The sequence below is a fragment of the Colius striatus genome, chromosome 24, assembly GCF_028858725.1.
Source record: "Colius striatus isolate bColStr4 chromosome 24, bColStr4.1.hap1, whole genome shotgun sequence".
In the NCBI taxonomy this organism is placed as follows: Eukaryota; Metazoa; Chordata; class Aves; order Coliiformes; family Coliidae; genus Colius; species Colius striatus.
In genome coordinates, this window is record NC_084782.1 from 927137 (window position 1) to 932697 (window position 5561).

Below are 5561 nucleotides of genomic sequence, written 5' to 3' on the forward strand. Positions count from 1 at the left end.
TTTGTTGCTGTCTCCTGTGTGTGCTGCTTGCAAAGGTTGTGTTTCTAACAGCCAACCTGGCAGTTTTGTCTAAAAATCCAGCTTATTCCTTCCTCTTGTACACTATCACAGCTGATAAAGATCCTGCTTTGTGTGGCACATTGAAAACTGACTCTGCACAGGTCTGTAAACGTTAGTGACTGGTGTTGCTGATGGCAGACCAGAGCTATGTGGAGTTTAGCATCTCCCCACCCTTCTGGGTTGTTTTAAAAAGCAATCAACAACTTAAAAGTGTGAAAAAGTGTCATTTGCTCACTGATAACTACTCTAGTATCATGCAGTGTGGACCAGTGGGGTCTTTATTGTGCTCTGAAACAAAACCAAACAGCGAGCTTCAGTGAAAGATTTGCCAAAGCAGAAACAAGAAATGCCAGTGCTGCCCCAATACTCTTTTCCCTGGATGTGTATTTATGTATTTGGTGGTGATGATAATGATGTTGATCATATACTTTTGAGTTGGTTTCTCATCACTGAAGAGGCACAATGATTCCCTTTCTCTGTGCTTCATCTCTCTTGCTTAGGGGACCAGGAGCACTAACAACAGTCATGAAGTCTGGAAGGGTGTACTGCAATGACATCTTAATGTCTCTGGTGCTTTTAAGCATCTTTAAAGTCACTCACAAAACCAAAAACCACTTAAATTCTTCCAGCAGAAAAGAATTTTTCTGACCCCAAATCTAGCAGTTGTTTAGCTCTGACTAAAGAGCAAAAGACAAACTCAAAATTCATCCAGAAAACCCTATAGGAGCATATGAAGAGCCCAGTTTCTTGCATCAAAGTCCATCCCAGTTTCTTGCTTAATGGAGGGATAAAACATTATGTCTGAAATATGAGCAAGCAATAGGCTACAATACCTTTCAGACATCACCTGTCAGCCCTCTTGCTCACAGTCTTGAAGACCAGGCTGGATGCTGAAGCTGGCTGCTTCTCATTCCTCAGCAGCTCCTTGTCTGCCTTGGTTGCAGTGCCCAAAGACAGGTCTGGAGGAGGCCAAGGCTTTGGCTGCCTCAGTGAAGCTTCTCTCTGTTATTTTAGGGAGGTATTTGAAAGCAGTCCTTTCCTCCAGATTCATCATCAGTCTGTAGGTGCTGAGATGATGTGTGACATCCATCACAGCTCTGGGGCATCTTCACCAGGCTGCCTTCCACTGGCCAAAACTGACCAAAAGCCTCTTCACTCAGTCTGCCCAAAATATCACTGGGAGAAATGCTGTCAATTCACTTGGCTTCCAAAGCAGAAGGAGGTTCCTCAATGGGATCCAAGTAAATCATATTAAAGATCCTTTTTCATCTCTTTAAATAGTTCAAATTTTGCCTCTAATTGAATTCTCATTAATAACACTTTTGGCTATTTAGTCACTGCAGTGGGGCTAAGCATTCCCTAAGCCTCTTGGTTTAATTGACTTTGACAAAAGAGCTAAAGCTCCTCAAGTACATTCAACATATCTCTTGCAGAGATGGAGTTTCTTTCAGCATGTATGAGGAGTTGAGCCTTTGGGCACACACCTGATCTTCTAAAGGAACCTGGTACTTCGTGGCTCTTCACAAGCCAGGCAGTCCTGCTTCATGCAGTAGTTGCTTTACATAGTTCTCTGGGAAAGCCTGGCTGAAAAAAACCCCAAACCCTTAAATCTGATTAAATGTATAGATGTATTGTGAGCTTCCAGCCAGGTCAGGGCTGAGTTCTAGACAGGAAGAGGTTTGGGGTTTCTGAAATGTGAACTGATTTGGCCAACACAAACTGAACACAAGCTGTCCCAAGCCTGTTAATAGCTCAGATGATGCTGCTATCAATGCTGGTTTTGAGACTGATAAAAGACTCTTTTTAATATGCCACTGTTATACTGTGGGGTTGTTTTTCCTTCTCTAAACTGAGTTACTGATGTGAGTGTCTCCAATACAGGCTGAGAACCAATTCACACAAGGATGCTTAATGCTGCTCCACACATTGCTCTTATTTTCCCATAGAGAGGAGAAATGAGCAGCAATTCTTTGCTGCAGAGAGCAGATTGAGCTGACAATCCCAGCACTGGCAGAACTGATATGTAAGAGGGATTTGTCCATCTTTAGGAGCAGCAGCATCTCATGGAAGTGGAGATGCCCCAAGACTCCAGAGATATCCATTAGATTACCTGACTGACTTTAGCTTTTTCCCCTCATCTGACCCAGAGCAAAAGCTCCAGTGGAAAAAGTTCTTCCTACTTTTAGAATCTGTGTGTTGCCTTGAGCACTTCTGCTTCATTTGGTTTCTTGTTCTTTTGGCTTTCTGGTACCACTGCATTCAGTTGGAGGAATGATGCCTCTCTGCTCTGAAAAACAACCAAACACATTTCATTGAGCTCCCTATTCCACAGAAAGGGAAACTGAGGTACAAAGGAAAAGGAAACAACTTATAGAATATTGTGGACCCAGTCACAGGAGGAAGGGAAATTGCAGAATGGGTGTGAGTGATCCTGGTCTGCTCTCAAAACCACACTCAGTACCTGTCACTGCAAGAAAAGCCTCTGAAGGTCCAAGAAAATCCCTGAGGCTTCCTGCAAGAAGTCCTCATGACTGAGGGAGATGGAGTTGTACCCTCTACCATTGCAGAAGTGTTGATTTACTGACAGTAGATAGCCCTCCTTGAGGCTCCTTCCCAGTGAGACCCCAGTCATGTGCTGGAAGTGCTCCCATGCACCATTCACAGCCTTTGAGTCACATATTTCATAACCTTGTGCCCTGATGGGAAATGTTTCCTGGTGCAGGTAACCAGTACAGAAGGTAACCAGCACAGAAGGTAACCAGTACAGAAGGTAACCAGCACAGAAGGTAACCAGCACAGAAGGTAACCAGCCCAGGTTGGCTCCAGCAATTCAGGCCACACCTCTCTCTGACACTGCAAGTCAGTAAAACAACCGATTCTGCAAATCCTCCTGGATGTTAAACAGCACCAAAGCTGGCAGAAAAGGGAGTGTCAGTAAAGCCTGGGGAGAATCAGAAGCAATTTTCTGGTGCTGGATTCCATCAGGCTTTGAAATGGCATCTGCAAACGTGATGGAGCTGCCAGCAGCTTGGCAAAACTCACGTGTAACCTAATAGGAACAACCCTGCTCAAAACCAGGCAGAGCAAGTCATAGCATCCACTGTGATGGAAAGGTCTCTCCTATCCCAAGGGTATTCTGATGTCCATGATTAGGTATAAATAGACTTTGAAGAGGGCAAAGACAGCAGCTTGGCAGCATTCCCTGGCATCTCCCCGAGCTGACGTAAGCCAGTGAGCTGACTGGCCCTGGGAATCCCAGGTGATGGATTTGTGGCGTTTCTCCAGCAGTCTGTCACTGCAGAACTGCCCTGAATCACAAGGACCATGCTCCCCTTCTTAGTTTTCTTGCTGTCTTGGTTCCTGCTGATTTGAATGACACCTAGAAACCTTCCAGGATTCAGACCCTAGAGCCCAGGACAGGCGTCATTATAATTGCATAAATCAAACCTCATAAGACAGGCTTTGTTTTAGCTTTCCTGCAGACAGTTCATTAAGATAATTACTCACTTGTATCAGTTGAATAAAGTCACTGCAACTGCTGTCCCCAGTGGTGGGCCCAGAATGACAGCAATTGGCAGCATGGGCATGCATCAGCCCGAATCCTTTTGCTGCCGTGTGTTTCCCGTCTGTGAGCTCATCCATCAGGCCAGACCCTCACCCCCCAGGGATTCCAGATGAGGATCTCTCTCATCCATGTGTCTGCCCACAGGATTTTTGTAACATTTCTGCTACTGAAAATTATTGGATGATCCCAGAGTCTTTATTACTATCCTGCCCTGGTCCTTTTGTACTCTTTGCCTTGATCCAGCTGGTATCTTGGCTCATTCACCTCAGAAAGAGCTGCCAAGATCTCTGTCTTTACAAATGATGTCTTATACTGCTGTTTCATTCCAGTAGTTTAGTAGGACAGATATAACCTTAGGGACTCCAGGGCCTGGCCAACATTGTCCATTGTACAGGTGCAGAGGTCAAGGTACAGAAGGAGGACATGAGTTGCCCAGTCAGCAGTTGAGCCAGGAATAGATCCCAGGAGGCAACTCCATCCCAGGGGGGAAGATGTGGGCAAGGTTACCAGGCAAATAAAAAGAAACAATCCCTCTGAAATAAATATGACCCATAAAATGTAAACATTGACTAGCCATAAACAGCATTTACTATTTAGAGCATCAGAGCACAAGGATATTTGCCAGCCATTTGCAGCTTAAAGCATAAACAGCAGCTCTTTTGATCCTGAGTCGTCAAAAGGGTTATTTTTAAAGCCATTCATTTCTCCCCAGTCTTTTACTCTTTACATCATTTGTTTTATGCTTTGCACTGCTGTAAATGTCATTTGCACAACACAGTGGCTATGCAGAAAATATCCTCAGTGGTAATGAAGCAGATTGGGAGGGAGTCCCCCAGTCCCTGCTCCAAACTGAAACACCATGGGGATAAAAGACAAAGATTGGACCTTTGACTAAACAGCAGCTTTTGTCACCACTTCAGTGAGCACTGGAGAAATGGAGGCTGGGAATCCACTTCTGAAACACTCACATGGCAACATCAAAGGAAGCTTGAGAAAGACAAAATTATTGAGTGCTTTGCTGCACCTCAGAGTTTTCTGCAAGGCTGGATGGCAAGAGAGCACTATTTACCACAACTAGCAGGTTGGTTTGAAGTAAAACTCAACAGTAAACTACTCAAGATCTGGCTGCTTGTCCTTTCCCAACCTTCTTGCTCTGCTGCCTCAACTAGTGTAACTTAGCCACATCTCCAGATCCTTTCTAGGTGGTATTTATGGTGCAGGGCTACAAGCCTTGTGCTTTCAGTTCTTAAAGACAAATGCAATATTTTAAATGCCACCTTCTTGAACTCTACTGGAAGTTTCAAAATGTCTTGAGATCCCTGAAGCCTGATTTCCTTCTTCCCAGAGAAAACCCTTTGCATCGTTCTGGGTCATTTACATGGAAGGGCCTTAGGAACTGATTCACTCTGATTTTTATCATTTCAGTTTGTTGCAGTGTGAAATTTATACTAAGATATTAAATCTAATAATGGTGTGTTTATTGGAAATATGCAAATGGAAAGCTACAATAACCCTTTGCAAACAAAACCTGAGCAAAACAAATTGGCAAAGTGAAAGGCCAGATGAAAACAAAGCGTGTCTGCACTATTGAAACTAAAATGGCATTTATCTTGGCTTTTCCCATCTCATCTGCATTGCTGTGAAATGTTATGATACAGTCATAGAGACAGAATATGCATTTATGTGGTTGATGCCATCAAGAGTGGCTTGTTTTAGGACAAATGAGAAGTTACTACTTCTCCCAGCTGTAATATTGCCCAGCTGAGTATGTGCTTGCTTTTTATTCTTAAACTGGGCTTTACTCTTCCCTGCTCCATCCCAAGGCTGGTAGATTTGGCAATCCAAAGGTTGAAGACATTCAGCAGAGAGGTATTTTAGCATTGGGATTTTAGAAACCAATGAAAGGTGGTTAGAAAAACAAGGCAGGATTGGAAGG